Below are 27921 nucleotides of genomic sequence, written 5' to 3'. Positions count from 1 at the left end.
GAATTATATATTTATGAAATGTATCGACTACAGATATTTGTTGGATTCAACATAAGTATAGAGTACGTTACAGTTGTGGCTTCTGAATTGGAGATAATGCTGGAATAAGATGTTTGATGACCATCTATTATTGAATCAAATCGGGTTGCAAACAACCAAGGATTTCATTTTCGGTTCAACTGCAATTTCTGGTATTTCCTTAAGTATTGACAGATTTACGAAATATAGTTTTTCAAATAAAACTTCGATTTTATCAGGTTGAATCCATGATTAAGGGATACTTCACTGGAAAACTGTGTTCTTTACTGGAGAAGCACTTCGGCAAGTTCGGCATGGGCATGGTGGCTCTGGTAGAGTAGTGGTGGAAAAATTTGATACAGTTCTTCCACAGTCCACTGCTTGAATTTACCTGTAGAATATACTGTACGGCACAATATCAAGAATTTACCTTTTTGAGTGATGTTCTAGGTAGGTTGATAGGTAGGTATAAAGTAAGTGGGTCTATTCGACCCTCCATCGTAACCCATAAGGGTTTATTGTGGCTCACACCTATTCACACTCGGCCAAATAAACCCAGCTTCTTAACGAAGCCGATTAGTTTGTATGGTGAACTCTGTCGAACTCTACAATCCTGATTCGGTCCCCAGCGGGGCAGGCACAAAGTATATGTTCTACAGTTTCATCATTTTCCAGACAGACACACACTGTCTTCCGACAGTCCAAGTCTCTGCATGTGATGATTCAAATGACAGTAACCTGTAAGAAGGCATGTTAGACATCGTAGTTCATCTCTACTGTAGTCCAACAACTGTTTGTAACCAAGCTTCGAAGGGTGAATAAACGCCTTGGAGTGAGCCAATCCTGGAAGATTCTGCCAGAAGTCCATAACTCTTCTTGCCATCCAGGTGTTCAGTGTTTGTTTGGCAAAGCTCAAAGCGATGCCAATGACAGGTTTTGGTCCAATGAAGCCGCTTGTAGCATCTTCCTTTGCAAGCGAGTCAGCAGCTTTATTGCCTTCCAGGCCAGTATGGCCAGGAATCCAGACCACAGACAATCTGTTGAGTTTTTCTATCGAGGAGAGTCGTTTTTGGCAATTTGTTACCAATTTAGACGTTGCTTGGTAGGAGCCAAGAGCTTCCATCGCCATTTGACTGTCACACTTGTGTGTGAGGATGGATTTATCCAATCTCTCCGCACACAATTCAATAGCGTAAATTTCCACTTGAAATACAGTCACATAAGTTCCTAAGCAGGTAGATATCTCTGTCCTGGATCTGCGACTGAAAACACCTGCACCAAAACCGGAAGGTATTTTTGATCCATCTGTGAACCAACAACTATCTGCTCTTAATATTTCCTTCTCCCGCAGGATCCAGTTCTTCATAAGGCAGTTCGTAGTTGACAGTTGGATGCATAAGATCAGAGGTCATTTCCAGAATGCTGTGACTTCCAATGTCAACCAACAGTCTGTTGCACTCTGCATTGAATTGATTTGTGCAATGTGCACATTTGGCAATGTGCACAATTATGTATGCAGTCCATCTAGCCTCTCTTTCCAGAAAAAATTGGAGAGGAGGTACTGATGGCACCAGCATTGTACTAAGTACAACGTTCATTGCTGGAGTTCTCATTTTGATACCACACAAAAATTATGGATGTTCGATCCCATTTATGTATACGTGTGTCGGGAATGGTAATAGGTAAATTATTAATCAGACGGACACAGCGTTTACAAATAATAAAATTTATTAATAACACCAACAAGGGAACTAACAGAAAATAACAGTGTAACCTCGTGGTGAGGATAATTAGAATTGGGATTAGTTCCCGGTCGAAATTTCAGAACCGACTGCCTGCATCGGCAGTCATAAAACATGTGTTCGAAATTAACCCTTGAGAAATCACCACTAGCAATTATTGTCGAGGTCATAAATATATTCACAAAAGACCAACCACTTGGGCCCTTGTCTTAATATATAAATTTTTTAACAATGAGTAAATGAGTACCTACTCATTGTTCATGTCGTTCTAAATATCCATTACTTTTTCGGCAATAACCTTTCGGTTCGAGGGACGAGATCCTTTCAATGATATGCGATGAAAGAAAATAGAAAAATGCTGAGTAAAAATTAAAATAAAAGAATTAACATAACAAATACAAGCAGATGGATATTTTGTACGACTGCTTGATAACAAGTATTTATAATACAAAAATCAATAACGAAATGAAATGTCTCGAAACTAAATAGTTGTAGGAAAAACCCTACAGTACCCCCTTGTCAGTGCTGAACGATATACCTTGAAAAGTGGAGATTTTGCAAAGATACAATTTATGAAATGTTGAAGTTGAATTGCGAGTTTCAAATTGAAATCGAACTGCGATAAAGAAATGATGAAAAGAGAGAAATTCGATTATTGAGTATTGGAACGTGAATGTGCAAAAATTTATTGAACTGTATTAAATGGTATAACAAAATGATATTGTAAAAGAAAATTGTGAATTTTTCTTGGCTCAATTATCTCCTGGAGGAATTGAAATATAGTCGTCGTCGTCAAGGTCAGTGGTACCTCTGGTGCAACGATGTAGGTTGGTTTCAGGCGGTCGATAGAAACTGGAACGTTTCTGCCTCGTATCGAGAGCGTGAAGTGTTTTTCGGCTCGGGAAACAACTTCGTAGGGACCATCGTATGGCAGCTGGAGCGGTCCTCTGGTAGCGTCGTGCCTGACGAAGACGTAGGTGGCGGTGGCAAGATCTTTGAAGACAAAGAGTTTTCTCTCGCCTTGCCTGGTGTCGCTGACTGGCCTGAGCGCATGAAAGTGCTGGCGCAGCTCACGGATGAAGTCAGCGGAGTCTATGTCCCTGGTGGAGGTGGACGCCAGGCATTCACCAGAAAGTCGGAGTGGTCCACCATTTCTGCAGCAGTGGCTTGAAGATCTTCCTTCCAAGCTGCACGGATTCCCAGTTCCCAGGAGAGCGGTCGGTTAAAAACCAGAAATATATACCCCTAAATGAGCAACTCGATGTATGTAACAAATCAATTGAAAACCAGGAATATATACCCCTAAATGAGCAACTCGATTTATGTAGGTCTCCTCTATTGAATTTATTAGTTAAACAACCCCTAGAATTTTCAGGGGTGAATTTTAAAGTTGGCATCCAGGTTCGCCCAACTACCTGTCTATCAAATATCTGACCTTACTCCTGATAAATTCGAGTGTTCAAACTTCACTTCTCAGTTTTATACTTGACAATGGGTTTAAACCCGAAACCGGTCGTATAAATAATATCAACTAGTGGTAATTAGACAAAAGTGTTTTCATTCATTTCATTAAAGTCAGTTCATAATATAGGTATTCGATTCATTATCTACTAATATTGAAGTGAGAGTATTTTTGCCTGGAATAAATGATACCACTTTGTCGGTCTCGCTTCACAATAACATCTGGTCAAGCTAGAGTGTAAACAGGGTGGGTCACTTTCAGGAGGGGTGTAATTCAGGGCGATTCCCTCAGTCCCTTTCTTTTCTGCATCTCAATATTGCCATTATTAGTTAGTGTCAGGAATTCTCGAAAATATAAATATGGCACTTCCAGAGACCGGAGACATATGGTCACCAATTTGTTCTACATGGATGACTTTAAACTTTATACCCTTGAAGGATGTGGTGTATAAAAGTGCTCAAAACATAGAATTCTGGATAAATAAATGTGTGAATAGAACTGGCCGATACTTGATGAAAATCCATATTAAAACTCATTAATAAAGTTCATTGTATGATTTTCACTATAAAAGGGTTTTACAAAAACCGCCACACGTGTTTCGCTATACAATAGCTGTCTCAAGCGTTGATAATTAGTTAGTGTCAGGAATTCTCCAGAGTATATCTGACTTTTTCAAGTAGATTCATTCATTAGAAAGTGGGCAAACAAGTAGGTAATATGTTAGAGAATATTATTTATTTAGCGTATGGCTTATTCACATCACAAAAGTTCAATTTCAATTCGGTTTATTGTCCCAAAAAACAATGAATGCTTATAATTAGGGACTATAACTAACTACAAAGTATAATAAAATAACAGAAATAATATACTTTACAATGAACACATATTATATCTAGAAAAAAAAATTACCAATGAAATGCATTCAAATAATGAAATTGGTTATAAAAACTATATGTTGAAAACGCGTAATAGAAATAAAATGCAAACTATAAAATTCCACTTATTAGATTTTTTCCAATTGATATTTGAATTTTGTAATGGAATAATACTTCTTTATTTTTTCTGGAATTGAATTATATATAATGATCCCATCGTGATATATCGACTTTTTTACAAAATTTGTTTGTATCTTAACTTGGGACAAAAATTTGGTTTGTCTTGTGACATGATTGTGAATATGTCCAATTGGAATAAAATTCAAGTTTGATTTCTTCGTATTATTTTTTACAGAATGAATGAAGAAGCTAATTTTGAGTTTATAGATTGAATTCAAGTCTAATAAATGGTTTGGCTTATATAAGTTCAATGTTGGTTCCATATATGGTAATTTGTAAATGCTTCTTATTATTTTGTTTTGTAAGGTTTTCAGAGGTTTTATTATAGATTTAACTGCTGTTCCTCAAATAGAAATGAGATAGTGCAAATGTGAATAAATGAGACTGAAATATATATTTTTTTTAAATTTCAAAGTTATAAAGTTTCTAATTTTGTAAAAAATTCTAATGGTAGGAGATATTTTCTTCCTAATTTTTTCAATATGTTTATTCCATGACAATTTCTCATCAATGTGTAAACCTAAAAATTTTGTTGTTCTTGTATATTTGAGTTAACATAACAAACATAATTGGACAAAAGCATAAAAAGACACAGGAAATTAAGTTTACAAACAAACATCTAAGTCACATATACATTCAATTGCATCCATAGTCGCTGTCCGGAAGTCTTCAACGATGTGGCTGATTGTTTGCATATCATCTCCACAGTCGCACCTGGGGAAAAGGTTTGTACCCCATTTAAAAAGTGAGTCAGCGCATCTCCCACATTTGGTCCTAATTCAATTTAGGGTTGACCATGTTTTGCGGGGTAGGTCGAATCCATGTGGTTTGCTGGATATGCAAGGCATGTTGTGGTAGGCTAATGGAGCATTCACCTCCCATTCTTCTCGCCAGCGGACAGTTATGTCAAAACCGGCATCATGCAGAGATTTTCCAGTTCTGAGAGGGGGATGCCTGGAGCGGAATCAGTATCGGAGTGGATCGGTAGTTGAAGATTGATAATGATCTTCTTGATTTTCCTGACAAGAGCGTGCTCTCTACGGAGGTGAGGAGGGGCTATGTGGCTAAGCGTGGGGAGCCAGAAAGAAAGTTAGAGTATAATATAGTTGTAATTCAGAAATAACTTATTAACGCTTGAGAAAGTTTTTGTATAGCGAAACACGTGTTGCTTGACAGGGGATATTAACTGAATAGTATGTTATAGTTTCGAGTACAGTACAAGAGTCACTTCTGAGTTGTCTCCGAACTTTTCAGTTTCACTGGAAATTGAAGTACATATTCGAATTGTTTTCATAATGAATTTAAATATCTACAATTTATTCCTTTCGATCTTATACATATATACTATTCCCTTGAAAAAAATTCAATTTTGCGAAGATTCAAGTTATTCTGAACTAAAATGAAATTGCCTTGTCTTCTTGTATTATAAGAATATAACTGAGTTTTTTTCAATTTTTAAATTATGGTGCTGAAATACATGACTGAATTGCATGTATGAAAATGTCTGATATATCAAAAAATCATTGATATTCATTCAGTTCAATCTCTCCAACATCACAGACATTTTTGTAAACTTATCACTTCCTAAAATGAATACATGTTTTTTCATCAGTATTACGAAAGCGTGAGACAATGATTTTCAAAATGTTGAATACATAAACGGTAGGCACACTCATAATTATAGTTCAATATATCAGCTCCTGCAGTTCATTTGAAACTTGATTTACTTCATGATTTTTATTTCAACAAACTCTCCCTTACTCAATTACAAGTTACGTTAATTCCCGATGTGACTCACTTAAATTGAAGACTGTTTTTGTAACAGCGTAATATTTATCACAAATTATAGGCTAGATATATCCCATGAGACAATGGATTTGATTTATCAATACGGTAGATCGCAGATTACTGTAATTAAAAATTTCATTGGGTATTGCTTTTTCACTGGCATTAAACTGCAATATTTCGCTATGAAACCCTTGCTCGAGGTTATAAAACCCGAGGTTGTATGCAATAAGATACCAAGGACTACTCAAAGAGATCATATTTTCATGTTCATCACAATAATAAGTATAAGAGTATTTTTTTCTGGATTTTTCAATTAGTTTTGATAATAACTCATTCGATTATATTGGGTCAAAATCAATCAATTCGGTGATATGACGAAACATTTTTACCGATTTGAATATTTCTCAGAGACTCAACTTGTCTTCTCGTAGAATTTTTTTCACAACACATAATATTAATAAGGATGTCATTGGAACCAAATTATTTCACTCATGATTGTCTAACAGATCTCAAAAAGTTTTGACAGTCTTGAACTTTTGACACATGATTCAACTATTTGCAGTTTTATCGAAACGGTACGCAAACAGAATTAAATCAATTCATATATGGAGTACCTCAGGGCTCTCTATTCGATCTGATAATTTTAATTATTTTTATAATGTATTAACTATAATTCTCTCAATATTACTGGAGTTTTTTTTCCCAACACTAAACTGTTATTTCAACACCTCGACATGTGTTTCGATCACCAAGTGATCATTTTCAAGTTGAAATAACGGTTTCGTGTTGGGATAAAACTCCAGTAATATTCATTACTACACCAAAGGTTCCAAACAGTGCATCACAAGTGTATATATATATATATATATATATATATATATATATATATATATATATAATCTAGAAAGGTTAATGCAGTCAAGCTGCTGGAAAATAATTCCATGAAAATCAAAAAATAAATAGATAAGTACTCTTTGATCATTCCCATATTGATTTCAATTTAAGAGCCACCGGTATACAGCTGTTTCAGCCTATTGGGCATCGTCAGTACCGGGCAGGCGGTCCTCGATTGAAGACAAAATGAGAAAAAACCAAGAAAGTACTTGATAAAAATAGCTGCGTAAACGCAAGCGAAACATAAGTGGAACCACCTATTGGTGTGACACCCAAGTCAACTTGCCAAGTTTTTATGTCAGTGTTGGTGGTTTGACCAATCAACCGACAACTGCGGTAGCAGAAATTTGGGAAGCTAACCTGAAATGCCATCGGAAAACGAATCCACATGTTTCTAAAAATGATATGAAATCTAGAAAGGTTAATGCAGTCAAGCTGCTGGAAAATAATTCCATGAAAATCAAAAAATAAATAGATAAGTACTCTTTGATCATTCCCATATTGATTTCAATTTAAGAGCCACCGGTATACAGCTGTTTCAGCCTATTGGGCATCGTCAGTACCGGGCAGGCGGTCCTCGATTGAAGACAAAATGAGAAAAAACCAAGAAAGTACTTGATAAAAATAGCTGCGTAAACGCAAGCGAAACATAAGTGGAACCACCTATTGGTGTGACACCCAAGTCAACTTGCCAAGTTTTTATGTCAGTGTTGGTGGTTTGACCAATCAACCGACAACTGCGGTAGCAGAAATTTGGGAAGCTAACCTGAAATGCCATCGGAAAACGAATCCACATGTTTCTAAAAATGATATGAAATCTAGAAAGGTTAATGCAGTCAAGCTGCTGGAAAATAATTCCATGAAAATCAAAAAATAAATAGATAAGTACTCTTTGATCATTCCCATATTGATTTCAATTTAAGAGCCACCGGTATACCGCCTGCCCGGTACTGACGATGCCCAATAGGCTGAAACAGCTGTATACGGTGGCTCTTAAATTGAAATCAATATGGGAATGATCAAAGAGTACTTATCTATTTATTTTTTGATTTTCATGGAATTATTTTCCAGCAGCTTGACTGCATTAACCTTTCTAGATTTCATATCATTTTTAGAAACATGTGGATTCGTTTTCCGATGGCATTTCAGGTTAGCTTCCCAAATTTCTGCTACCGCAGTTGTCGGTTGATTGGTCAAACCACCAACACTGACATAAAAAACTTGGCAAGTTGACTTGGGTGTCACACCAATAGGTGGTTCCACTTATGTTTCGCTTGCGTTTACGCAGCTATTTTTATCAAGTACTTTCTTGGTTTTTTCTCATTTTGTCTTCAATCGAGGACCGCCTGCCCGGTACTGACGATGCCCAATAGGCTGAAACAGCTGTATACCGGTGGCTCTTAAATTGAAATCAATATGGGAATGATCAAAGAGTACTTATCTATTTATTTTTTGATTTTCATGGAATTATTTTCCAGCAGCTTGACTGCATTAACCTTTCTAGATTTCATATCATTTTTAGAAACATGTGGATTCGTTTTCCGATGGCATTTCAGGTTAGCTTCCCAAATTTCTGCTACCGCAGTTGTCGGTTGATTGGTCAAACCACCAACACTGACATAAAAACTTGGCAAGTTGACTTGGGTGTCACACCAATAGGTGGTTCCACTTATGTTTCGCTTGCGTTTACGCAGCTATTTTTATCAAGTACTTTCTTGGTTTTTTCTCATTTTGTCTTCAATCGAGGACCGCCTGCCCGGTACTGACGATGCCCAATAGGCTGAAACAGCTGTATACCGGTGGCTCTTAAATTGAAATCAATATGGGAATGATCAAAGAGTACTTATCTATTTATTTTTTATATATATATATATATATATATATATATATATTTATATATATTTATATATATATATATATATATATATAAAATATATAAATATATATATATATATATTCATATATATATATATATATATATATATATATATATATATATATATATATATTTATATATATATATATATATAGCATTATTTACACTGCCTGAAATGGTGAACAAAAAAACAACAGGTCTGATTCAGTCTATCCCTCATTAATTTCTTATATCATAGACCTAGGAGTATTTTCATATTTTATTGATGTAGTCAGCAAGCAAAAGAGAATCCTAAAAATTCTTGCAAACTTCAATTATATAAACAATTGCGGAGATGCCTAATATAATTCTCCATCTCGATACAAAAATCTGGGAATTATATACACTTATATACCCTTGTTCAAACACACATCAATTAAAAAATTATTGCATGGGGTGGAGTAACTAACAACTATCTGAAATCTCGAAACACTACAGAAATGGCTCATAAAAATCATACTCGGTAAAAAACGTGACTATTTTAGTAATGATCCATTATAGGGAATCAGGGTTTCTTGATATATGTCAATCTTTTTTACTCACTCTTTTAGTATACCAAAGAAAATGTATTTCATCAAGCAAACACGTACGTCATTTATACAACACCCGATATAAGAAAGAAGCTTTGGAAGTCCCTAAGATGACCAAAACTATTGGACAGAGATGTTATGTTTTTCTTGCTCCTAAACTATTCAATAAAATTCCAACTGAACTTAAGAACCTCAATTCACTGTCCCTATTCAAGCGAGAAGCCAAGAAATGGATTAATATGAAACCTAGAAATGAGATACACTGTTTAATAGACGTCAAAAACCCAAAGTCTACTTGTATTTTAAATATGTACATATATATGATTGTTTTTTAATTATTATTAAGTAATTTTCGTGACTAAAATTATAAATTCCAGTCAGCATATCCATTATATACAGGGCTATTCAAATTCGTTTCTGTACATGGGGATCTCGTAAACGATAAGAGATACAGTGTCGGTTGAATTGTGGCGAAGTTGCGTATTTTAGAGACCTATTCAATGATGTGAAAAAATCGAATATAGCTCTTTTGATTCTGGAGGTATACAGGAAAAACCTATATCTATTATTCGCACACATATTGAAAATCTGTCCACATTTTGCTATTGGCACTTGATGTGAGCTATCAGAATATGTTCATGAATCTTTTATATAGGGTGTCATCTGGCTTGGGACACCCCATCTTTGAATTTTTAAATACGGACCTGTATTTTTTGTTTTAGATTATGGATCGTAGACATTCACTTTATACTGAGAAATTAAATTTTATTTTATATTTCCGGATGTTTCGGTAATATAATTGGGCGAATTATTCCCTTTCAAATTACAGCCCTGGAAATTGGTTGACTGAGTTAAATAAAAACATACTAGCAACTTTCACGTCTCCCTATGTACCGTAGAGTTTTTTAGAGAGTTTTTTTTTTTATTTTTAGGTACCTATTCATATTTTTTAATATTTCCATTGCTCTGAGCGTTTTCTACAATTAACTCGAATAAGAAATCTTTTATGATTAACTGAAACATATCTACAACAAAAATATATTATATGTGTTTTGATGAGCAGAAAAAAATGATAGCAATAATAACATCCGAAACGAACATTATAATTGTAATGAAATTGAAATGAAGTAATTTATACAAAAAAAATTAATGACGCAATAAATGTTCGAATTGGAGTCCTTCCATTTCGAGACAATTAATGGGCCAATAAGATGGCCTGCAAGATCTTACTATTTTGAAATATTTTCTATGGGGGACAATGAAAAATAGGTTTTACGCTGGCAGAGAGATAGAAAATGTGGAAGACTCCAGCTTGAGGATTTTCAATGATTTCACTGTAAAACACGCTTTTAAAGAACATCGAACTAGAAAGTTGAAAATATTTTTTTTAATAAGCTTATAACAATAATGATCGAAAAATACTGGTATTATTGTGGAAAAATCGTGGGCGCTTCGTGCCATATTTTTTGTATATCTAGCGCCTACGCTTTTTTCACAATAATACTGATATTTATCGATCGTTATTGTTTTAAGTTTATTTTAAGAAAAAATTATTTTCAACTTTTCAGTTCGATGTTCTTTAAAAGCGTGTTTTTCAGTTTTTTGAACTTTTTTTATTTCAAATATATATCTAATATGTCTGATGAAGAAAATATTGATCCTGTCACCCAACAAAGCTTTTTTATAGAAAAATTATTGAATCACAAAACTATTTAACTGAATAAGAAATACAAATGGAGCGATATATTGTGTATATATATATATATATATATATATATATATATATATATATATATATATATATATATATATATATTGGAGTGTATTGGGATATTTAGTTAATGAATAAAGTTTTGTTCACTCTGTTCATTGGAAGGTGTAAATGGATTCATTTTATTATTACTTCGAAATAAATGTGACGCATTCACATTAGAATGATCCTCGTAATAAAAACAAGTTCAACAGCTACAAATATTTTGTTTGGTGTATTTTGGGTTGAATAAGTATATATTTAGACTGATTTTTTTGAACTTATTTTTCTTTCATACTTCCACAAAACAGGCAGATGAATACCAAAAACATAAAAATAATTGAGTTTTGCCACCACATACACAGAAAAGTATTAAATAAATGAATTTGGATAAATACCTCATCCTGATTATTCCTCAGCTGATTAACGGAAAAACAGATTTTTTTTTCATTCATAGATTAGTAAAAGCATTGTTATGAAGAATTTTGTTCTATTTTAGGTAATAATGATTAACATCTGTTAGTTGTCTTTTGACTTGACAGAAGTGAAATCACTGGATGCTAGAAAATTAAATTTTTACTATATATTACCGATCATGTTATTTGCAATCATTCAAAAAAGATGTCATACGAACTAGATTTATTAGGAATAATAAAACTCAGTAATATTAGTTCAACTGAATCTTCCAGTGACTGATGTTTTCGAACATTGTATGTATTAAGAAAATACTGGCCAAGGTCCAGTTTGAAACAGAACTAGTATAGGACTGTGCCAATGTTTATGACCATTCTATTTTATTACATCTTCAACGAACACAAATTCAGGCATGGGTGGACAGAAAAAAATTGGCAAAACATCAAAACAGAAAAAAATTAGATTTGATACATTATTTCATGAATCAACAACCTTCACTTTGAGGTTTCAAACAGACTGCCCACATTTTTTTGTCTGGTAGAGGTTCTCGTTATAACTCCATGACAATCTGAAGTGAGATTTCGAGAGCATTCTTTGTTGATAAATCTCAATATTTTATTACAAAAATGCATCGCTTAGTTTCATTCACTGGAATTCTTTGTTTTCAATCATATTTACTTTTCAGACAGTTATTTTATCATGTATTTGTCACGTTGCTATTCAATACTTGGCATGCTATTCAGCAATGTGCTTTTAATAAAAATTCTGTCGATTTACGACATATTCCAGACCAGTCTCAACTCACCTACAATGTAGGTTAATGAATTGATACATATCAGAAAACAACTAATCCCCTGGCTATTACCATGAAGGGCATTGGATTATATCCGACAGGATTCTTCACAACAGTAATTCCTGCATACGTTGTTGGCGATATTGGCGAGGCTAACCTGAACGAATTGTTCGTTTAGATAATTTGATTTACAGCCAGTCTTCAAGTCTGCCGCCTAACTATATATGAAGTTTTTTTCCTTATACCAGGAATTAGGCGATTCAGATATGTGGTTGATTACCTCATTCACGGGCATATGTGGCGATAACAAATATATTGTTTATCGTTCGCTTCAGTCTAGTTCGGGAAATGATACTCTGAAAGGAATTTGATTTTTAATTATGAGAAATCATCGACTTTATGTTGATGATAGATACTACCTTGCACTGATGAGTGGCCAAATAGCTCGAAACCGGTCTTTAGGTGTGCTTCAATAATTCCTACAGTGTAGTTGAGTTGATACTGACCTGAACGAATTGTTCTTTTGAATAAATTAAAATTGTATACAATTGTGAAAATGTCAAATTCAAAATCTTTATAAATTCAATGTCAGACCCTTCGAACCAACCATAAAGTCCTACAGAATAGCAAATTCATCATCTGGTATTCATGGAAAGTCACTCAAATTCAACTTTTATGAATACATTTACCACTAAGAAAAAATGCTCACTCCTGATTGATCCGCACTTGTGCTAAGTTATTCTGATTTGTCCACGTTATTGGCAGGTATGCTGTTAGTGGAATGTTGATCGAAGTTGTATTCTAGTCCATTTCTGGCCTTCTAGAGTAGTATACAAGCACATTCTGTTGTATTCTTTCTTGAGATGCTTATAGATCTCAATAGCATCCCTATGAAGTCGTGCCCGGTAAAGCGATGAATCAGACAGGACAACAATTTCTTCGTATTCTATTACGTGCTCAATTTTTGTTAGGGTATGTTCTGCAACTGCGGATTTCTCCGGTTTCATACGGCGACAGCTACGCTTGTGTTCTTGTATTCCGGCGTTGATGCTGCATTTGTTAGTTTTGGGACAGGAAGAGGAAACACAGGAAAAGGAAATTCTGTAAACACCAGAGGATGATAGAGACTTTATTTTGCGATGTGATAGTGTTTCATCGTTAATTAGTTGTCCTGTAAATGGTGTACATAGTGTATATTGCGCAAGTAGACTGGGCCTACCACTGGTGGGTGGATCGTAATGGAAGTTATAGTTTTCTTCTAGGATATGAGGCACGTTTGATTTCTTGCACTGTAAACTCATTGACCTGTAGAGCTTGGTATAGATGGCGAAGTTCATCTTCAAAAAGATAAAGGTAGCTCACAAATCCTGGTGATACGATCAATAAGGGTTTTCATCTTAGCCCTGGGTGGTGGTTCGAGTTTTTATTGAGATACCGATCAGCATGAGTAGGTTTTCGATAAACTGTGTGTAACCAAGTTTTCCGTCAGTTTTTTGTCAACTAATACATTCAGATGCTACCTTTCCTACGTTTTCCTTTTAAATGGTGAACTGTATGCAGGGGTGAATTGATTTTGTTGTAGCATAGAAACTTTTCTAATGCTTGTTCACCGTGGCTTCAAATAATAAAATTGTCATCAACGTAGCGATACCAGTAGGTAGTTTTATATGGATATGGATTTCTCGAAATCTCAATGAAAAACTTGCAACCACAGAGCTGAGGTAACTTGCATTGACGACCCTATCCATTTGTTTGTAGAAACAGTTATTTCTATTGGAAATATGTACTGGTGAGAACATGTGATGTTCCCTGACAAAATTTGATCTGCTCCAGCGCCTCCTTGACTGATACTACGATGAAAAGAGAAACGACATTGAAGCTGACCAAAATATCATTCGGCTGCAGGACCAACGTTCTCGTTACCTCGATAAAGTGAGTTGATTCTCCTTTTCCTTCGTATTCAATGTATTTTTCTTTTGGAAAAATATATCGAATTTACGTAGTAACTTATCGGGGCGAACTACAAGTTTGTCATTCAGCAATATGTAATATCTTTCTTACAATATCAGTTATTTTGGCTCGCCGGTTTGAGTAATAATTGAAATAATTCAATATTTCTTTCAACCAAAAGTATAGTTGTGTGTCTTTCAAACCAAGCATTAGTTAAAATCAATGACAAGGCTCTACGAAAAAACATATCAATGACGTCCAATTACATACAATACTTCAATAACCCATTGAAATCAAATATATTGACATGTATTTCTTACATTTTCAGGAAATAAACAGTAATACTTAGTAGTTTTCAATATACCTACCGAATTTCGGTAATCAATAATTTTCTTTTTATTATTATTAATTTTTGCAATAAATCTGTAAAAGATTGATATTTTAGGCATTGTGAATGAAGTATATGTAGGAAGAATACAAAAATTAACTATATACAGGGTGTCGTATTGAAAATAAGAAATTTGGTAGTCGCCACACCCTGATATGTAATATCCTTTTTTTAATTCGCCCCCATTCATTATATATAATTCATTGAATATGGCTGAGACAAACACCCGAAATAACCCCTTTTAATATCTTTATCGTTATACAATTTTCAACTATTTTATAGATTGCAGAGATATTACTCAACTCCAACGTCATTCCTAAATTACGTCCTTCTGTCACTTTCGCATCCTTTATTTCAAGCAAAGGGCAATTTTACAAGATAGACATTTAAATACTCTCCAGATCGACCATTTAACATTTGTCAACTGTTTGTGAAGTATCATGTTCCAAAACAAATACTTCAAAAACATGTTCGTCCTAGCGTGAAATAAATCGAAGAAAAAGGCGTATTTAGCGGGACTCTATGACTGAGCCTATCTGAGGAATGCGTCCTTTAAAAATAACCTTTGTGTTCGTATCGACTGAAAATAACATTGTGGAATATCTTTCGAGTCCGTTGTATTCATAGTGCGACATAGATTAAGAACTACTTTAAATAAGCAGTCCGAAAATACAAAGTGCTGAGTGAAAAGACCATTAATATGTTTTTATTATATAATAACACTCGAGTGAATTGATGTACTTACAGCGGCACTTAAAATGCCGTCTCTGATTGGGGTCTTTGGCTGCAAAATAAAATTAAACCAGTTAACATTACGTTTGTGATTCCTAATCTGATTTCAAAATTGTTGTTAATAGTAAAATTCATATTTTGAAATTGTTTTAAAAAAGAAATTATGTTTTTCATTGAAATGCCATTTTCCAATTCCTTTATTATTATCATAATAGAGTTTGTTTTTTCAACGTAAATCAGTACCTATTTGCTTTCATCAAAGAACGCAAATTTTCTTGGCTGACCGTGTCTAAGATGGTAAGTTCTCATCGTCTTTGATTATGTCTGCTGCAATTGCTATAGACCACGATCAATAAATCCCTAAAATAGTTTTGACATAAGGTATAGATTTGTAAAGGAATATCTATTAACAGTATAGTATTGGAACTTCTGGGGATAAAGTCATTCTAATCTATACGAAAGCACTGCCAAAAATTGATATCAATCCTCATATTACATTACATTATTTGTTTGTGTTGCTAGTATTTTGAAATTCCGAATCATCAGTCCTCTGATAATTCCTGATTCACTTGTCTGATCGAAAGATTTATATGACAACAAATCAACAAAGTTTTTTCGTCGGAAGTCCTTACAAACAACTCTGAAACTATGTTTACGATACTTTTTTTCTGATTGATACGGTCGTTACTTGATGGATGAACATCCATAGTAATTTCATAAACTACACCTCCCAAATTGATCTCCACGAACTTTATTTGAAAAATATATCACGATATGTTTCTCTAACCCAGTAGCTTTATCAACAGTGAATTGAATACTACAAGTTGCTTCTTACACTAATATTTATATACTACAGGTAACCATAATTGAGACTACTTCCAACAAATTACCTGAACCTCTATCTGTGGTACCTCTTCAATTATGATCACCTGAAGGATATCACCTCCACTTCTACATCAATAATAATTCTTTCTCGGTTTTTCTAAGAGAAGAAGTTCAATAATGGTGATCTATTCAAATCCAGTTGGTCATTCGTTAGAATGTTTGAATTTTTAAGTTTATTAATTTCCATTGCTTCGAAATGATTCAGTTTCAAACTTTCATTTTCTATGTGTAAAATTTGGAACTCTTAGTTAATGATATGATTTTCTTCTAAAAGATAATTTGAATATATTGAACTTCTTTTCTTCTATGTGTGATATTTCGAACTCTCCGTTAAAGAAATGATTTTCTTCTAAAAGATGATGCAAATATGTTGAATTTGTTTTCTTATATACATAGCTCATATGATGTTCCTGGATTCGATTTCTGAATGTTCTGCCAGTTTGACCAATATATACCTTAGGACACGTTCCACACTTTAATTTATATACTCCTAATTTCTCGAATTTGGATGTTTTATCTTTATTACTTTGAACTAACTTTCCCAACGTATTACTTGTTCTATATGCAATTTTAATATCTTCTCAAAAATGAATCCACTTTTTTCGTTGTTTGTCCAAAATACGTTAAAGCTCTATAATTTTGAGTATCTAACTTATCAATAGAAAAAATGTCTCGAATCGCTTTGGAGTAGACTTTTTTGGAAAGTATTTTATTTATTGGGAATTCAGTTTTCATATAGAAGTATTTGTTTCGAAAGAATTTTTTTCTTTCGTGTAATTCAATGTTTATATGAAAGTAGCTGTTTCAGGAGGACTTTCTTTCAGTTTGTGTCTGAAAGTTACTTCTTTGCATGATCTACACATCCATGTATAGAGTTACTTATTTACAAATTGATTACTTCCTTCCTTTCTTTGGAAGATTCTCTCATCCATTTTTTTGTATCAGATGGAGTAGTAGAAAGCCAAAAAAACTTTCTTTCCCAAAAATTAATCACTCCTAAAAATATGACCCTTTCAAATCAAATATTTTATTTATATTATTGCAATTTGCTTGATGATATTAAGTTCTTTATTGAAATTATCTATTGAAAGAGGAACATTGACTAATATGTGAATCATGCTATTATAAGCTGCTACTTTGTGTTGATATGGATGGGTAGAATTATAATGTATAATAATATAAGTATAGGACGGTTTGTGATAAATTGAAAAATGATGCTTGTTGTTCATTCTACTAAATGTTTAGTCCAAGAAATTGATTGAGTTGTCTGCTTCTACTTCAATAATAAATTTAATGTTTTCATGAATTTTGTTAATATCCCTATGAAAAGTATCTAATTGTCTCTTGGTACCTGTTAATCATACCAAAACGTCATCCACATATATATGCCAATACAAGCAATGAAAGGAAAAGTTCAAATTAACAGAAAGGCTAATCAGTATCATCTTCAACCATTGTAACTTTCAACCAAAATTCAGTCTACGGAATTCATATGACTTATTCAATAAAATAGATAACATACCTTCACCAGACACCGCAAAATTACTGTCGTTTGATGTGCAGAATCTATTTCCCAGCATACCTCCTGATGATACTATTACTTTAGTAATATAATCATTACATAAAAATAGAGTGAACCCAGTTCACGAGAAATCATTGTCCTTCTGTCGTTATGTCTCAAACAAAATTATTTTCAATTTAACTACAACATTTATTCCTCGTCAAAAGGTTTAATTATGGGAAATCCATTGAGCCCCTTACTTGCGGAAATTTTCATGGATAACCTAGAGAAGTCGGTTTTTAAACATCCTCTGATTAGGAATTGCTTGTATTGGCATAGATATGTGGATGACGTTTTGGTATGTTTTTCATAGGGATATCAACAAAATTCATGAAAACATTAAATTCACTATTGAAGTAGAAGAAAACAACTCAAACAATTTCTTGGACTAAACAATTAGTAGAATGAACAACAAACATTATTTTTCAATTTATCACAAACCGTCCTATTCGGTTATTACTATACATTACGATTCTACCCATCCATGTCAACACAAAGTAGTAGCTTATAATCGGATGATTCACAGATTAGTCAATGTTTCCCTTTCAATAGATAATTTCAATAAAGAACTTAATATCATCAAGCAAATTGCAGTAAACAATGACACCTTTTACCTATTGATAAGTTAGATAATCAAAATTATAGAGCTTTAACGTATTTTGAACAAACAACGGAAAAAATGGCTTAATTTTTGAGGAAACGAGATATTAAAATTGCATATAGAACAAGTAATAGGTACGTCGGGAAAGTTAGTAAAAAATAATAAAGATAAAACATCCAAATTCGAGAAATGAGGAGTATATAAATTGAAGTGTGGAAAATATCCTAAGGTATATATTGGTCAGGACATTCAGGACAGAACATTCAGGAATCGAATCCAGGAACATCATATGAGCTATGTATATAAGAAAACAAATTCAACATATTTGAATCATCTTTTAGAAGAAAATCACATCTTTAACGAAGAGTTCGAAATATCACACATAGAAAATAAACATTTGAAACTGAATCATTTGGAAGCAATGTTATTGAATTTGTTTCAAATAAAGTTTGTGAAGATCAAATCGTGATGTGTAGTTTATGAAATGTTTACGATACTACAAGCTTTCCCTCAATATTTATTCTTCCTTCTACAAAATGATTACAGTCGTTAACTCTGAAACTAAACTGCCAAAACTGACAAACACTTGAATGTGCTGTGATTTGAACGTTTCATTAAATTATTTTGAAATAACAAGAGCATATAGTGTTTTCAGAGATACACCGAATCAATTGACCATTTGATACCGAATGATAATACCAGCTATAAATACTCAAAGAAAGATAAAGGTATTTACAATATTTAACTAAATGTTGGGTTGAATTCTCAATTTAGTATATCAATGAAAACACTATACAACTCAGTTCATCAGATCCGACAGAGAATGTAGAATAACAATTTGAAGAGTTTACTTGCAAGTTCAAAATATAAAAATAATGATCTTATACTTTGACGAAGAGATAACTCGTTTATTCAATCAAAACGCTACAACCTCAACGAAAACAAATGTTCTTTCCCCAAATAATCAAAATGAAAGATTACTTGTTTCTATAGCCTTGTGCAATTATTGAAATATTCAAAAACGTGAATAGTACGTGAATGAACAAAATACTACTTATTTAAAAGACCTCAACATCTGTCGAATATATGAACATTGTTACTTTCACAAATAAAATATAGAATATTATGACTGAGAAAATTTAAAATTCACGATAGATGTTGAATTTATATCAAATAAAAAAAAAACTAATAAATAGAGTTTATTCTATGATTTTCACTATAAGACTTTTACAAAAACTGCGACACGTGTTTCGCTATACAATAGCTTCTTCAAGCATAACTATGCTTTAAGCAGTTATGCTTGAAAAAGCTATAACGGTTTTTGTAAAACCCTTATGGTGAAAATCATAGACAGATCCGACAGAGAATGTAGAATAACAATTTGAAGTTTACTTGCAAGTTCAAAATATAAAAATAATGATCTAATACCTTGACGAAGAGATAACTCGTTTATTCAATCAAAACGCTACAACCTCAACGAAAAGAAATGTTCTTTCCCCAAATAATCAAAATGAAAGATTACTTGTTTCTATAGTCTTTTGCAATTATTGAAATATTCAAAAACGTGAATAGTACGTGAATGAACAGAATACTACTTATTTAAAAGACCTCAACATCTGTCGAATGTATGAACATTGTTACTTTCACAAATAAAATATAGAATATTATGGCTGAGAAAATTGAAAATTTACGATAGATGTTGAATCTGTCTCAAATAAAAAAAAAACTAATAAATAGAGTTTATTCTATGATTTTCACTATAAGACTTTTACAAAAACCGCGACACGTGTTTCGTTATACAATAGCTTCTTCAAGCATAACTATGCTTCAAGCAGTTATGCTTGAAGAAGCTATAACGGTTTTTGTAAAACCCGTATGGTAAAAATCATAGAATAAACTCTATTTATTAGTTTTTTTAAATATGGATTTTCATCAAGTATCGGCCAGTTCTATTCAACTATATCAAAAATTTCATCAATGAAACTCGTATTGAAGAAATGAATAAATATGCCAAGTTTACAAATATAGGTATTACAAAACCCGATATAAGTGAAGATTTTAAAAGACCAACACTTTTGCTGTCTGTATAGTATTTCCAATACCAATTGGAACAGCACAGAGAAGGAATTCCCGTCTCGACATAGGCGTCGGCGTTTTATTTTTCAGTGGTAGTTTTTCAGTTACTTTTTCTTACAATCATAGCAATTTATCACCCCATGAAAAAGTTATCTCGACTGAATTTTTCCACCATGGGTAATTATGAAAAACTTCGAAATTTAAGGTAGTTGATTTCCGAGTCGAAAACTCTAAAATATAATGAAAGCACAAATAATCACACCGAATTCTCGTCAAACATATTTTTACAAAATAAGAGAGGCCAACAAAATTGCTAGAAAAATCAAAATTCTTCTTCCCTATAGTCGGATGAGGTGGAATCATCATCGGGTTGAATAACGATCCGATTTATGGAACTTTGCACATAATATTTGTTCTCTTCTTTTATATGTTCTTTTATTATGTTCTGTGTGGGCCACACAGTTCATCCACACATCACTATTACCTACTTCATTCACCACTCGCCTTATATTGTCAAGCACAACAGCATTCAAAGTCGGTGACTGGTTACATTTCCGCAAGCTTTCTTTCATTGTGGCCCAAATCATTTCAATTGGATTGAACACACAATATTATGCAGGCAAACGTAAGAGAATATGACCACGTGTTTCACACATCAAATCAATAATATACTCTTTTTTGAAATTACGTTATACGTTATGATCGCAAGTAATACCTTTTTCGTTGGAATATTTTCGGGTATTTCCATGTCATGATTTCGCATGAAATCAACAATATCTGCTTTTTTGTGTTATTGTTTGGTATTGTAGTCAATAACCGAGAATGATACGAAGCGTTATCCATAACAATAACCGAATATTTGGGAGAAGCTGCTCACTGAAGCAGGTTTCGAATAAAGCTGCAGTCATATCTTCGTGGTAATCAGCAGACGAATCTTTTATATTGTACTTCATTTTTTTGGTATATACCATAAATTGTTCGCCGAATCACATCTTTTGTAGCACCATCAACGTTTGCGAATTATTGTTTTCGTTTAATTGCATGGACAATGATATCCCCTATTTTAATGTCTCGAAGAACTGTCTAACGAGATAGTTTCGTTGACTCGCATATTCTATTCACAATAGCATTCTGTGAAGTGTGACAGTTTTCCTTCTTCAAGCATTCATGAATATTTAAAATTACTCGCTGAACTTGAACATATAAATCCTTATTTTCAAATTCCGGATCCCTGTCGATTGACATAGGTTCCTCACACGTAATGTTATCATTTGTTTCAAAAGGTCTCCAGAAAGCCATATTGATGAAAGTACCCAAAAACACTAAGATTTTCACAAAATGTTTTCTAGAGATCAATTACCCTAACACCAAACTGATATTTTTGCACGCGCGTTTCGCTAACAAGGTTGGCATCTTCAGAAGAAGCAAATTGATACTGAATCTAAAGACAAGGGTTAGCTGTTTATATACCTAAAGTTTTTTGGTTCGATGTCGACTTTGTTTGTTGAATGATGATTATCCTAATTGATTTTTCGGTAATTAACTAGTGGAACCACTACCTGCAAATTAATTTGTCCACTTTTCAATCTGTTTAGGATAATCATCATTTAAGAAAAACTTTAGGTATATAAACGGCTAACCTTGTCTTCAGATTCAGCATCAATTTGCTTCTCCTGAAGATGCTAACCTTGTTAGCGAAACGCGCGTCGAGTGCAAAAATATAAGTTTGGTGTTAGGGTAATTGATCTTTTGAAAAAGTTTTCAAAAATCGGTTTGCAAAACCACTCACTACCTCACCTAACCCCACGAACACACGGCACTGATAAAGAAATATTGTGAAACGGACAAAAAACTAGTATTCAGCCACATTGAAAGGTTAGACCTCGTTAGTCCTTGGCTCGTACGAGTTTCTCACCTTCTGAGAGTTGTCGTTCGTATGGGGCGACAGCTGATTAACGGAAAACAGATTTTAAACATATTTTTTTTAGGTAACGAAAACATCAACTCTGTACTTGGATATTGATTGTGTTTTGATAGTTTTACCATCTTCTTACTAGCAGATAATTAGTTTATTTCACTTATACATTACCTGCCAGAAAAATGAGAAAAATGTACTATTTTGAGATATTATTCACAAAGTTCCTTGAAGTGGATTCGATGCAAATAAAGGTAGTAAGACATCGTTAGACCTTCAGTTGTTATATCATCAAAGTGATTAAACCCACTGGAATTCATTCTGTTGTCATCAAATGAACTAAATAAAATACAGTTTCGTCCCGATAGTACCGACTGCTTAGACATAACTCATTTAAAATACGACGGAAGAAAATGTTAACTATGATAGTGACGGAAACGGTCACTTCCGGTACCGGATAAGAATGAATACAATCGCCATTAAGAGTGGAAATACAATCACAATTCGTTGATTTATTCAACTTTTTCATTATTTCATGAACTTTGCTGGCATGAATAATATTAATGGTAATTTTGACATTGTACCGGGTGTTCGACCAATAACTTCATGATATTTTTGGGAAAAAAACATTTTGACTTTCTATTTCTCCATCTTCATAATTGCTTTCTTCCTTTCTTTGAAAATTTCCCAATTTTCTTTCATAAAGATGAAGAAGAAGAAAGTCAAAACCTTTCTTTCCCAAATAATAATCTCTCCTAAAAATATGCAACTTTCAAGAAAAATCAGGAATTAAATTTTCTATGTTTTTTACCACTTTTATTTGTATCTAACGTTACTGCAATTTCGTCCTACAAGATCATTTTAAACTAATACGATAAACTTGAATGAAAAAATACAGAAATTGCTTAGAGAGAGTTCACAAAATTTGGGCGAAATCCCCATTTATATTTTTTGCTTAGAAAATTCGGGCATGTCTGCAATGAGGTAGCTGAGCTAAAATGGTTGACAATGTCTCACCGCAGATTTAATTTTAGGTTATTATTGTATTGAATAATTAAATCAAAATTCTTCAGACTCTATCTGCTCTGTTTTTCCGTTAACCAGCTGTCGCACCCCTATAAAGGAATAAAATACATATAGCGTATCTACATTCACTTGATGTAAAAGTAAGTAAAAAAATTTATGTAAGTGGTTTTATTGAAAAAAAAAAGATAATAATGATAATGTTTGTTTTCCATAAAACACAAATTACAATACGCACAAGCAAAAATGCATGAAAATACAAAAAAATATATAAATACAGAGATAAGTGAATTTGTAATATAATCTAGGTGAAAGTCTTTATCGAGTAAAAGGCCACAATAGGTAAATGCAACAAATTAGGGAAATGTATCAATTCCATGTTTATAAGTCTATATTGGGTGAGTGTGTCAATATCGGGACGATTCAGCATGATGTAGATAATGAAATGAAAACTAAAAAATAATTCGGGATCCTAGATAGCAGTCATCACACCACTCTTCTCAGCAATCTGCGGTATTGTATCAATACCATAGATTGCTGAGGTTTTAAAACAAGTATTTTGTGTACTCGTACTGTGTAGTTCTAAAAACTTGAAAAGTCTATGAAGTGGTTTCCAAAAGTAACGAATAAATTGTATATAAAATAAGTAAAAAAAATGTTGAATGATTTTATTGAAAAAAAAATGATGTAGATAATATACTAAAAACTAGAAAATAATTCGGAAGGTCCTAGGTAGCAGTCAATACACCACTCCCCTCAGCAATCTACGATTTTATTATTTTTTCATCTGATCAATACCGTAGATTGCTGAGGAGAATGGTGTGATGACTGCTATCTAGGACCGAATTATTTAATAGTTTTTAGTACATTTTCTACATTATATATAGTACATTATTATCTTTTTTTTCAATAAACCCGTTTAATATAATTTTTTTTTACTTATTTCAATTTTTAGTTTCTAATTCTGTTACTCAATTCTCCTCATTCTGTTCAGTTTATTTCGTGCCTCAGTATCATAAGCTAATATGTAATCCGCTATTTTTTAGTTGCAGCTATCTTGAATTTGCATATTTTCCAAAGTGTACTACTATTCTACTAGTCAAGCCTTGGCATTTGATACTCATATTGAGGTAGTTGTGAAAAATAGGTAATCCGCCATTTTGTAGCTGCGGCTATCTTGAATTTGCATCTTCTTCAAAGTGTACTACCATTTCACTAGTCAAGTCCTGTCATTTGATACCCACATTGGGGTAGTTGTGAAACAATATGTAACCCGCCATTTTGTAGCTGCGGCCATTTTGGATTTACAATGATACATAATTTATCAAATTGTATTGTTATCAAAGGAAATGTGTGTACCAAATATCAAATCAATCTGTCAGAAGGAAGGGGATCAAACTTCAATTACTAGATAAATCTGACCAAAACAAACAAATAGGGCAAGCTAAATAAAACCGTTTGAAGACATATATTATATGCATATACCACATCATTATTTATGTCTATTTTGGAAATATTTCACTTATAAGTTACATACATAGACCATAGTTTTCGTCGAACTTCAGAGCCACGGTGGCTGGAAGTCTACCAATGCTGCTGAAGACTACATAGACAATTAATTCACTTACCAACAAAATTAAGATTGCCAAGACGATTTAGAAATTAACAGATGAAAACAATCATTGTGAAACGAAAAATTTACCTACTTGTACTGACTTCAACAGAGGGCATTTGAATATACCAAGCATTTCAGACAAATTGAATCTCCTCAATTTCAGCAATCGCTCGAATTTTCATATAAATATTAATATATCTTCTACAGTTTTTGCTTCTAATAAGTGTAAATTAATTTTAATTAAATGGGTAGGGTGAAAATAATACTTCACCTTCACAATTTACACAACACTAACATTTAATGCTAACAGCTGTTTCGAGCGAGTTATAAATTGACCTAGGTATATGATGTCATCCCCTTATATACTAAAAGTTGCATTAGGACGTATCAAGGGGCATTTTGGGAAATCACTAATAACATTATTGATGATTGGAGAATTATAAATATCTATATGATCATTCAGAACAATGTTGTTTTTATTAGAAGATGACACAGTGTGTCGAAACAGCTGTTAGCATTAAATGTTTTTAAAGGAAAAACACAAGCACTACAGAAAAACCCTTAAGGCGCTCTTAGAGCGGTGCCTGTGCGAAAGTAGCGATTCACTTGAAATCCACATGAAAAAACGTTCTCAGGAAGTTTATTCCACATAAACGCAATTCTCTAGATGAGAGATTTCTTGAACAGTGAAGTTCGAGGTGAACCTCAAAACGATGAGCAGCCACAGTCCGTCTCTTACTTCTGATATGTACCGCTTTTGGTGGATCGAATGTGCCAAGCCAGTTGAACACCTTTCGTGAAAGTATCTTTAGAAGAGAAATAAATCTCCAACCTTTCTCCGATGTTCCAGGCTATCAAGGTTGCACGTGATGCTCGCGTCTCCAATCAGGCAGATGGCTCTTTTCTGGATGGAATCCAGCAACTTCAGCGTATGTTTGGGGGCAGAGCTCCATACATGAGAACACTACTCTAAAGAAGGCCAGATCTGAGCTTCATAAAGCATCAAAAGTTCCTAAGGTGTGTTCAGTTTTCTGGTTCGGAACAGTATTTCAAGTTTTTGAGAAGCAGCCTTTGCAATTCCAGCGACATGATTGTGCCAAGACATGCAACTTCCTGCTGCGGTGAAGATGTGCCTCCGCAGCCAATGTCCTGGAATCCAAATGGAATGACGAGACAAGTGGGCTGTCGTCAGCATAGCAATATATTGGATTCTTGTATCTTTTCTAATAAGTCATTGATATACAATAAAAAGAGGGTTGAAGACAATATGGATCCCTGGGGAATACCAGCGTTGATGGTGAAAGTATTCGAGAGAAATCAATCGACGGTGACTTGCAGGGACGTTCTTTCAGGAAGTTGAAGAGCCATACACAACAATGATCCGACAAGCCATAGCATCGAAGTTGGCCAGCAAACCCTCATGCCCCACACGGTCAAAGGCCTAAGAAATATCAAGCGCAACAGCTCTAGATTCTTCATGTTTCTCGATTGACTCATTCCACATATGAGTGACCTACAATAGAAGGTCGCCTGTTGATCTTTGTTTCCGAAAGCCATATTGATGATCGCTCAAGATGTTGAAGCCTTCCAAATATTTGAGGATATGGTGGTATATGACTTTCTCCATGATTTTTTATATCACTGATAGCAAAGCAACCGCTCTATAGTTATTTGGAATATTCTTCTTGCCTTTTTTATAGGAATAGGCTGAACGCGAGCAATCTTCCAACAAGAAGGAAAAATCCCTATCTCATAAGAAAAGTCTCCAAAATACTGATGTGAGTTCATATGCGCACTTTTTAAGTACGATAACGGGCATTTCATCAGGGCCTTGTTGATATTGTGAATTCTAGTGTGTCTAGAAGAATTAAAATGTTCGGAATTTTGTTCTACAAAGAAGTAAAATGAAGACATATGTCTCATTCATTTGTTATTCTCGTCCAAAAAAAAACAGTATTTTCCTGACATGTTACGTACATTACTATTTCTTCATTCGACGTCAGATGATCCAATTCTACTTTTCAAATCAAACCCATTCGGCTTTGTAGAAATATCTGAATGGCCAGAAAAAATCACTGTGACTTTTTATCACCCTTTTTGGGTTTTTTTCACTGTCCATAATCTGAAAAATATAAAAATTGTAATGGAGAACTTTATGCGAGTGTAGAAAGGGCAAACTTTTAGTTCTACTCGAAAAGTTAGTGGGTAAATTTGAAGTATTTTTCGCAATGAAATCTTGCAGTTTTTTCTTCGATTCGTTTCGTTTTCCTCAATAGATGTCAAAGGAGTCCAACACTCAATATTTATTTTCTCAAATTTTAAAGAAGCATACCTCCACAGTAAAATGTGGCAAAAAATGTTTTGTACTTTCAACTGATTCTGTATATTGATTCAATTTTCAATTCTACCTATATCCTGGTCTAGGAAATGATTAATATTATTGTCCGTTCTCTTTCACCGCTTCAAATCGATTGTGTGACAAACACTAAAAGAGACCATTTATTTTCTTTCATCATATTTCAGAGTGAGTGGGCTGTAGGAGTGGGATTTGCGCTTGTTTGTTCTGTCAAACAATAGGTACTCCGAGATAATAATAATCCATGTTTAAATTTACTTTGTCACAATTTCAGGATTACATCGGTTCTGTTCTGTGATTTGAATAATGTAATGTAACTAAGAATTTATGGTGAATCTATTCAGAAAAAATGCCTTAGGTAAAGAGAAAAATAACAGAATACTCATAACACTTGATACTGGTGTAAACATGTGAACCTAATCTAGATCTTGGTCAAATACAGCGGAGTAGTTTGAATT

At 33.5% G+C, this 27921-nt stretch overlaps 1 protein-coding gene across 3 annotated transcripts in view; it reads right to left on the bottom strand.

Annotated features, from left to right (window-relative positions):
* Positions 1–27921, bottom strand: part of LOC141481573 (uncharacterized) — a 196040-nt gene that overhangs the window by 103239 nt on the left and 64880 nt on the right. The window contains exon 1 of one of the 3 annotated variants that reach the window (XM_074173298.1): positions 22644–23232. The exons of the other annotated variants lie outside the window; for them this stretch is intronic. The gene's annotated coding sequence lies outside the window, so the exon portion shown is untranslated. Of the gene's footprint in view, positions 1–22643; positions 23233–27921 lie in introns of those variants that run through there. 3 annotated transcript variants of the gene reach the window in all.

Source organism: Leptinotarsa decemlineata, unplaced genomic scaffold (assembly GCF_025532065.1).
Source record: "Leptinotarsa decemlineata unplaced genomic scaffold, Ldec_3_MD MMD2_tig00000218_RagTag_RagTag, whole genome shotgun sequence".
NCBI lineage: Eukaryota > Metazoa > Arthropoda > Insecta > Coleoptera > Chrysomelidae > Leptinotarsa > Leptinotarsa decemlineata.
This window is presented reverse-complemented; position numbering and strand designations above follow the sequence as displayed.